Source organism: Cibotium barometz, chromosome 59, assembly GCF_041138505.1.
Source record: "Cibotium barometz isolate CiBa-2024 chromosome 59, ASM4113850v1, whole genome shotgun sequence".
Classification (NCBI taxonomy): Eukaryota; Viridiplantae; Streptophyta; class Polypodiopsida; order Cyatheales; family Cibotiaceae; genus Cibotium; species Cibotium barometz.
In genome coordinates, this window is record NC_141104.1 from 870,968 (window position 1) to 880,785 (window position 9,818).

At 41.5% G+C, this 9,818-nt stretch overlaps 1 pseudogene; it reads right to left on the minus strand.

Annotated features, from left to right (window-relative positions):
* Window positions 1-7,070: 7,070 nt before the first annotated feature.
* Window positions 7,071-9,084, minus strand: LOC147605350 (PH, RCC1 and FYVE domains-containing protein 1-like; annotated as a pseudogene).
* Between the last annotated feature and the right edge of the window lie 734 nt (window positions 9,085-9,818).

The window sequence follows — 9,818 nt, forward strand, 5'->3', positions numbered from 1 at the left end:
CTCAGGACGCTCCAAACTCCGCTGGACAGTCCACCATTGCATCCATGCTTTTCCGAGATTAGGCGCTCTTTGATCAAGACTTCGTACGGCATACATAATAGGCATCATTACATGGTATGCATCCATCACACTGTTCCACCAACTTCTTCTCGTAAGCGCTGCCTTCAAGACTTTGATTTTCTCTTTCACTTTTTCAAGTTGAGTGTTCTCCCAGTCATGAAATGCCATGCATGTAAATGTTTCGCAAACTGCATCTTTATTTCTAAGAAGAGACTCAAAAGTGTAAAAGTGAGTGCAAAACCTAGTCTCCACTGGAAGCTTTAACATAACTGACATGCGAGGTCGAAAAATATCTAACACTCTCTGTCTCTTGAGCATGAATCTCACAAGCTGGCGAGCAGTGTCGACGATTGAGGCAAACCATTTGGTATCATCAGATTTATACCAATCTTTTAATACAAGATTCAAACTATGAGTATTACAGCCTACCGGAAAAATATGTGGATATTGTCGCTGTAGGATTCACTACAAGAGCTTGAGGACATACCGACGCTAAAATACCGACGCAAATGTCGAACGTCGGTATGTCCGTCGTCATGTTGGAGGAGACAAGCATGGCGGGGTTTTTTTAAATTTTCGTGTCCCGTCGCATATACCGACGCCTATACCGACGCTTATTCCGATGCCTATACCGACGCATATTCTGTAGAATATACCGACGTATATACCGACGCATATTCCATAGCATATACCGGTGCTCGTAAGTTTTTCACAGCCGAGAGCCTATTTTCTGGTTTTTTCGCAGAAAAAGAAGCGCAAGTGAAGCGAAGAAGGTGCTTTCTCTCCCTCTTCTCTTTCTCTCTCTCTCCTCTTTTTTCCTCTCTCCTCTTTTCTCCTTCTTTCTTCTTTTCTCCTCTTCTCCTTCTCCTAACATGTTATTGCAATTGCTTTTAGTTTTTAATTTAAGAATTAGGACGTTTAGGGTTTTGTGTTTTTTTGGCTCTCTATGCATGTTGAGAGCTCTCTATGTATGCATAGATCTCCTAATGCATGCATAGAGATTTTAGGGTTTTGTATTAGTTCTTTTTCTTGTGTTTAATTTACTAATTAGTTTGTTTAATATTTTGTTTTGCAGCTCTTTCACCTCACCAATCTTTCACCAATCCTCTCCTTCAGCTTTGCAAAAAAGAGGTAGATCCTCTTTCGATTTTTCTTGTTTATGCTATTTTCTATGAATTTTTGCATCCCTGTTTTATGGTTTAGGGTTAGTTTTGGGTTCTTGTAAGCTTACACATAGGATTAATTTAATATCTATGCATAAAACCTATAATAAGCTTGCAATCTCTATTATCCATGTACGTAAAACAAGATCATGTTTATTACACCATTGGGTGATGGGATTAAGGGTTAGCATAGTGCATAAGGCATATAGCATAGAGCTTATGCATAGAGCTTATGCATAAGTCTTGCATAGAGCGTATGCAAGAGACTTATGCATAGAGCGTATGCATAAGACTTATGCATAGAGTTTATGCATATGGCTTATGCATAGAGCGTACGCATAAGACTTATGCATACGGCTTATGCATAGAGCTTATGCATAAGGCTTATGCATAGAGCGTGTGCATAAGGCTTATGCATAGAGCGTAATTGCATAGAGCGTGTGCATAAGGCTTATGTGAAAGGGATTAAGGGTTAGCATAATAGTGCATAAGGCATATAGCATAGAGCTTATGCATAGAGCTTATGCATATGTCTTGCATAGAGCGTATGCATAAGACTTATGCATATGACTTATGCATATGGCTTATGCATAGAGCGTATGCAGGTAGACTTATGCATATGGCTTATGCATAGAGCTTATGCATAAGGCTTATGCATAGAGCGTGTGCATAAGGCTTATGCATAGAGCGTAATTGCATAGAGCGTAATTGCATAGAGCGTGTGCATAAGGCTTATGTGAAAGGGATTAAGGGTTAGCATAGTGCATAAGGCATATAGCATAGAGCTTATGCATAGAGCTTATGCATAAGTCTTGCATAGAGGGTATACATAAGACTTATGCATAGAGCATACGCATAAGTTTTTTGCATATGACTTATGCATATGGCTTATGCATAGAGCGTACGCATAAGACTTATGCGTATGGCTTATGCATATGGCTTATGCATAGAGCTTATGCATAAGGCTTATGCATAGAGCATGTGCATAAGGCTTATGCATAGAGCGTAATTGCATAGAGCGTAATTGCATAGAGCATGTGTATAAGGCTTATGTGAAAGGGATTGTTGAAATGCAATTGCAAATGCCTTGATTGTGGTTAACAAATGCTTATGCAAATGCCATGGTGAGAGCATTGTGAATTGTTGGTTTGTGTTGGAGCTTTTGGATGATGGATTGAGGCATGAGTCCATGCTAAGTTGTCTTCTACTAAATTGTAAAAGGGCATGAGTCATGCTCAATACTTGTAAGCCAACAAACTTGTTCTATCATTTGATATTATCCACATCATTTTGTACCTACACTCACCATTGCAACCACTTCAAGTTTCTATAGAATCTAGCAATGTGTGAGGGTACCTTGGCATTGGTTGGAGAGGCCAAGGGGAGAATGGCTTGAACTCTTTGTGCCGTGATTGCTTGGTAAAGCGGTACGAAGGGGGATTAGGTACACCGGTGTGAAGAAATGGCCTCAACCTTCACCTTGGAGGAAAACTCGGTGAAGGGGTGAGAAGAGCTTGGCCGGGAGATCGGCAAGCTTCAACGCGCGTCCTCAACAATCCTCACCATCGACTTTGTGGATGCATTTGGGCAATGGGGCCCCTTTTCCGTCATATTGTGTGGATATTGCAAATGCATATGATCTTTCATGACATTGTGGGATACAAAGAGTATTGCGTACAAGTTTTAAGAAGTTGCATTTTCATTTGAGATTTGGTTCCAATTACAAAGGAGACTCTGGCAGAATTTACAAAACCGTAATTCAGTCCTAGGATTTTTGAGATTAGGTCCGAGCTTATGGCTTATGCATAAGACTTGTGCATAGAGCATGTGCATATGGCTTATGCATAGAGCGTGTGCATAAGACTTATGCATATGGCTTATGCATAGAGCTTATGCATAAGACTTATGCATAAGGCTTATGCATAGAGCTTATGCATAAGTCTTGCAGCCTTATTATGCAAGCTTATACTTATAATATGCATTTAGATTATTGCATAAGGCCTTTATAAACAGCTATTTATGAATAGAGATAGCTTCTCTCTCCATCCTTGTTCAAATTCTATTTAATTTTGTATGGAGAGGAGATAAGCTGATTTGTGTTTAATGAGCTGCATATACATGTTATCCTGCTAGATGGAGCCTCTCAATCTGGAAGAGAGAATAGCGTGTCCATGCATGCGATGTAAGTACCAAATCTTTCGAAAACGAAGGATTTGCAACGAGCATGTTCATGACGCTGGCATATTTCCAATGGAGCGCTTGCAAAATTTACGGTTTCAATCGTACAACCAAGCAAGTGTGCAGCCGCATCTTGATAACATTGCGCCTGTGAATTCTCGTCCCCAACAAAGGATGAGGATATCGCAGGAGGGAGTGACAGATGGAGCTCAATTAACAGCACCCGAGGGAATGGAAGAAGGTCAGGAAATGGAAGAAGGTCCAATGGAAGAAATGTTGGATGCCTTCATCGAGCAACAAGAAGCTCTCTTCAAGGAGCATGAACCGATCAGCAAGATACTTTTGTGCGCCCAGAGCATTGTGAGCAGGTTGTCTTTAAAGCGGATCCAAAAGATCCACGCTGGCTGTTTGTGGTTCAAGTCGCCCCCCGCAGTAAGCAAATTTTTGAAGAATTTGAGCTACAACAAGGTGATGTGGATGCACAGGGTAATGGAGAGCAGCAAGAACAAGCCAATATCAACAATGAAGAGGAGCAAGCAAATGAAGAGGAGCAACTAGAGCAAGATCCAAATGAAGAGGTGCAAACCAAGGAAGCTGAAAAACAAGTTGAGGAAGAAGACATAGATGATGAAGACATCCTTCATCAAGGGACTTTTAATGATGAGGATGCTGAAATGTACATAGACATAGATCTCTTTGGGGCTACTGATCTTAATGAGGATGATAGAATAGATAATGATTTTTAAAATGATGTATCTTAATGATTATGCAAATAGTTATGACATATTTGTAATGGTTTTATGACATTGAAGGTCCATTCATTGTTTACCATTGTTAATGTTTACCATCATAATCACTACTATAGGAGCAAGTTGATATAGTTTTACCAATGTTGTTTATCATTGTTAATGTTTATCTTATGGTTCTTTCAGTCATTGTTTACCGTGTAATTTTCATTCCGTACAAGTTTGTCATATGGTTTTTTGTCCAACAGGCCATGGGTGACTCACCGCCCTACGACTACAGTCTAGATTTCTCATTTAATCCTACACCGCAGGGCATGAGTCCCCAGCAGTTATATGGTTTTCTTTCGTCCATGACTCCAGAGCAGAGAGCCATGGCTCAGAGTTATTGGGGTTCTGGAGCAGGGACATCTGCCTCACCATCTGGCTTCCCGACGCCAGTTCCCACACCCGTGGGTACGACAGCAGCTCCCACACCTCATACCACACAGCCTTCCACTCCTCTTACAGCCCGATCTACCACCTCTTCACATAGACGGCGCTCACGTAGTAGGTCTTCAGGGGGAGGTTGTTATGGTGGTAGTGCCACAGATGCTGTGACACCACCACCACGTGAGCGTCGTCCTTCGCTCTCATCTGTTGATAGCACACCCATAGGGTCACCTTCCACTCCCTGGGGTGCACATGACCATGACAACAGCAAGATTTACACAATTAGGGATGGGGCACCAATAATGGATAGTGCAGGGAAGGCAATGAAGACACGCATCCGACAATTGTGCACTATACAGTTTCATGACTCTGTCATGACTAAATGGGATCAGCAAGACAAGGGGAAGAAAAATTATATAAACACAAAGATAAAGCAAGAGTTCCAGCCATTTGACCCTATGAATGTCATCTCTAATGAGTGGATACAGTATACAGCTCGCATTTTGATGGGGCATCGTAGGTCAGAGGCGAGGGACGCATTCAGAGAGGGGAAGGAGAAACCTGTTTGGCTAGATGACAGGGAGTGGGCAGCCATTGCTCAAGAGCTCACCGAGACACCAGACAGGTTTCAACAACAAAGAGAGGCGGCAAGGGCAAGACTCCAAACAGTAGGGGCTTCTCATCTCGGGAGTGGTGGTTACGAAACCATGCGCCATGAATTCGTAAGTGTTTGTCGCAATTTTATTTATTTAAATGTATGTATGCGGGCTAAATGTTGATTTCTAAAAGTTATAATTGTTAATCGTGTGTGCAGGAGTTGGCCATGAATCGCCCACCAAGCAGGCGAGAGGAGAAGTACGCTCACAAACATGGCCTTGTGGCCTTGTTTGAGATGCTTGAAGAAGAAGGAGAGACCGTTAATTGGGAGACATTACCATGATGTAAGATGACCTTCAAACTAATGAAATATGATCAAAACATTCTTGAGTATTAATGTTTAATTTAATTTCTTGTTTGTCGATCAGGAAAATATGCAAACGAGCACGGTTGTTTTTGTGCTCTATTGTAGACAGAATAGTGCTGTCTGTTTGGTGTTGTTGATCCTGCTCATTGCAGGCAGCTAGGCAACAGCCAGGCAGCACTATTCTGCCCAAAAAAAAATTTCTGCTACAGCGTCGGTATATGCCCCGGTACCACAGTCGGTATATACGTTGGTATAGCCGCCGGTTTACGCCTCGGTATACATTCCGGTATAGATGCCGGATTAACTGTCGGTATAAATAACGGTATAGATGCCGGTTTAAGCGTCGGTATTACCCCCGGTGAGCGTCGGTATAGCTGCCGTTATATGCGCCGGTATTAATACCCGACACTTATACCGACGCTGCGGTTCCGGCGCTTATACCGATGACGAGGCTTTTTTAGACACCGTTAAATAGCGCCGGTACAAGCCCCGGTATATGGCTAATATGTAGTAGTGATTTTGGATGCATTTTTGCAATTTTTTGCATTGTCCATGACGACTTGGACTACATTTTTGGCACCCACTTCCTCTATCACAGAGCTAATGACTTGAGCAATGTAAGCCCCAGTTTTGATTGAATCCACGGCACGGATGAAAGTCTCACCTCTAGGTGAAATAACCATTATATTAATTAATGGTTTTCTTTGCACATTAGACCATCCATCACTTACTATACTACATCCAGAAAGCTCTATATTGCTAAGAATTATTCTTTGTACACGTTCTTTTACTTGCGCACAACATTTCTCTAATAGATCATTTCGCATAACATGGTACGTAGGCGGTGAAAACCCTGGTCCAATCTCACCAATTTTCTTCCATGCTCTCTTATAAGTCGCTATTGGCCTATGACTTCCTACTGATTCAAGACATTTCAAAACATGATATACACCAAGAAGACTTGTGTAGATCAGGATTCAGTGCATGCGCACCAGAGATAAGAATTCAATGAGGTTGCAAGGCCTCTCCTATACAAACTTACTTATTTTGTTTTCTTGATCCACCACAAGGGAGTTTATTTGATGGAAATATAACTTACTTTCAGACTAACTACCACATTCTTTCCTCTTGTGAGCTTCACACTACCCTTTCCAAATCTCTATTGGAAACTCAATATTTCACAAATGGCTCCCCTTCTCTCTATACCCCCCCCCCTGGGGCGGGCAGGAAATCATTGCTATGAAAATTGCTGCCTTTAAAACCTACCCAACAAATGTACCTCCTTTTACCAGCAAGTATCATGAAGTTCAACACATTCAGAAAACATTTGTTCATATTCTTACAGTTGAGGCAAAGCATTACCGTTTTCAAAGAAAGATCAAGAGACCATTCTGGAAAAACTATGCAAACAATTCTTTTGTTTAAAAAATAGGGCCCCATAAATTGAGTATTCATGCAACCCACATTGATATTGTCAGCAAATCATTTTCTCACTGAAATGAGTGAAGGCATGCAGAAAAGTTAACATACCTATGTTTGCAGCTTCAAAATTTCTTGAGTCAGACTTCTATTTGTTATCTTTAGTTCTTCAATTATGTGTGAAGATGTGAGTCCAAACAGAGTTGAGCTCAGAATTTTAGAGCGTGGGGGGCTGCACCACCTTGACAGGGGAGAAATCACTGATGTAAAACTCCTTGATGGAGCAACAGAGATAGGAGACACAGGATATTTGTGCACTAAAGAATTCGAGTCAGAAAAGGCAGGCAAACTCCCTGCATTTCTCACATTAGTGTCACTTGGAGCAGGTGAGACACGCCGCAGAGACTCTGGCTTATTTGTTTGCTTCAAGGGATATTTCTCCTCATATTTCTCTGGTCTCTCTTTGGTCTCCAAAGACTGTTGTATGGCACTACTTTTTCCTGTCCTCCAACCTGCGATCCCATTCCACAATTTGCTACCAATTTCAATTTTGTGTAGCAAGGATCACAGACACGGTAGGATTTTGTTGGGGTGGGAGCTAATGTTGCTTTGGCAGCCTTTTTACTACTGCATGCATGACAGAAGACATGCCCACAATTGTAACAATTATGTCGCTTTCGAGTAAACCCAAAAGATAACCGACATCTGGAACAAACTGATTCGTCTGCTCTTGAAAGCCATTTATGCAAACAAACAGCAGCTGTGAAGCTTGACCCACAAGAAATGCTTTTAACCTGCTTGTCTTTTAGTACCTCAACTAATGTTGGAGTGTGCCTGTCTTGAACATCACCATGCCCAAGCCTCCCATTGGCACCCCTTTCCCCAAGTATAAACCTCTATCTTTGATGTCAACACGGCCACATGATGTGATCCATAGGATATTTCCTTCATAAACTCTTCCCAAAGCTTGCTTTCTACAAGTACAGGATGCTGACCAGTTGCATGTGGGTCTCCTAACTGGCCACATACACTACTTCCCATGGTATAGACTTGACCTGAAGTAGGCTGTGTCCACAGGCCACGTGTCGAAAATCATTGTCTACAAGAGCAGCTACACATGTTGGAACAAGCATTTACTCTTTATCCCCATGCCCAAGGCGGCCCTTGTCACCATCACCCCAACTAAAAAGCTTCCGAGAAGAGCAACTGCTAGCGTCAGAGTAGCCCATGATAATCTCCACTACAGCGGCTATGTGCCAGACTCCACATGCCACCCTAATAGTTTTCAATCCCTTTGAAGATTCCACTTCTTTAGGGAAACAGACATTGGCCTTGTCCCCATGTCCTAGGGCTCCAAATGCTCCATCACCAAAAGTTAAAAGTTGCCCTGCAGATGTTACTAAAGCGGTATGCCAAGGACCATAGGAAACACTTGATATCCTGATCCCCTCTGAAAGATGCACTCTCCTAGGAATCCAGTGACTGAAATCGTTACCTTGGCCAAGAAGCCCAAAACTCCGTGTGCCAGTATAAAGATCTCCACTGAGTGTCACGGCACAAGTGTGGTATTCCCCCAACAAACAACATGCTCAATACTGGTGTTTGCTAAAGTCTCCACTAACTGTGGATGAGCCACATCTGCATCAACACCATGGCCAAGCCTACCTCCAGATTCCTCTCCCCAGCAGAAAACTTCTTCTTGTCTGTTAACCAGAGCAGCATGCTTGCTTCCACAAGCAATGTTATGCACATCTAATACAACAGCTGATTCTAAATGTTTCGGTAGTAAAGCATCCATCTTCAAACCCATACTGCTATTAATTCTGCATGAGCCACCACCCAATATGCCATTTCTGACACCTTCACCCCACATATACACATCACCTAGAGCATCAGCATCATCTTGTCCAGACCCATGATTGGATGTGCTTACCATGCTTGACAGGCTCACTCTAAATGCCTCCAAATTATTCTCCTTCATATGCACTTTCAAGTTCTCTGACGTTACATCTGAATCACCAGAATTCAATGAGTCTCCAATCAAACTGCAATCCAGGTAGCTCTTTCTTAAGTCAGCAGAATTAAGAGAGGCAGTTGAAAGTGTCTTTTCTAAACTGTAATGAGGAGGACTCTCCCATATGTGTTCCTCCCACAGTCCTGAAATAAGGTATAAATGGTTTATAGAAAAAACCACATGTCACCTTGTTTAGAAAAAAAATCCATTAAAAGAAAACACCAAAAGCAAAAGTAAACTTTCACAATATGAGACCTTAGCATTTAACCATTTTTATTGAGGAAAAGCTTTAAAAGAACTGACTCATAACTATGCTAATCTCCAATCAAGCCTCGAGGGGGTCACTATATGTAGAATACCCCTATCGCATGCGTTCAAGGCCTATATTTTAAATCCTTTATCTGTGAATTTTTTAATCCATATAATATCTCCTTTTCTTTATGAATCTGCAAATTTTTTAAAAAAAAAATTAAATCATACCCTTATGTAAATATATTTCTGTAAGTTTCATAAATTAAAAATATGCTTCTGTTGAACGCACGTGATATTTACATTTTTTTGTGAGTGACCCCCCCGAGAGTCAAGCCCATAGCAACAACCTACACGGTAGGAAAAATTGTCTGCATAACTAATCAAAATGCAAAGACCATGATGCTTGTTCATATGCAAGGATGCACCACATAAAATGTAGCCCAGCTCATAAAAACAATCTACCATGGCGGCAAATGACTTTGATTGTTTTAAACTAAAGATCCAAATGCAATGTATATATGCTTATTCAAATACATGAATGCACAGCATATAGATGTGAGTGCATAGATGAACACAATACTAAATGCATGTAT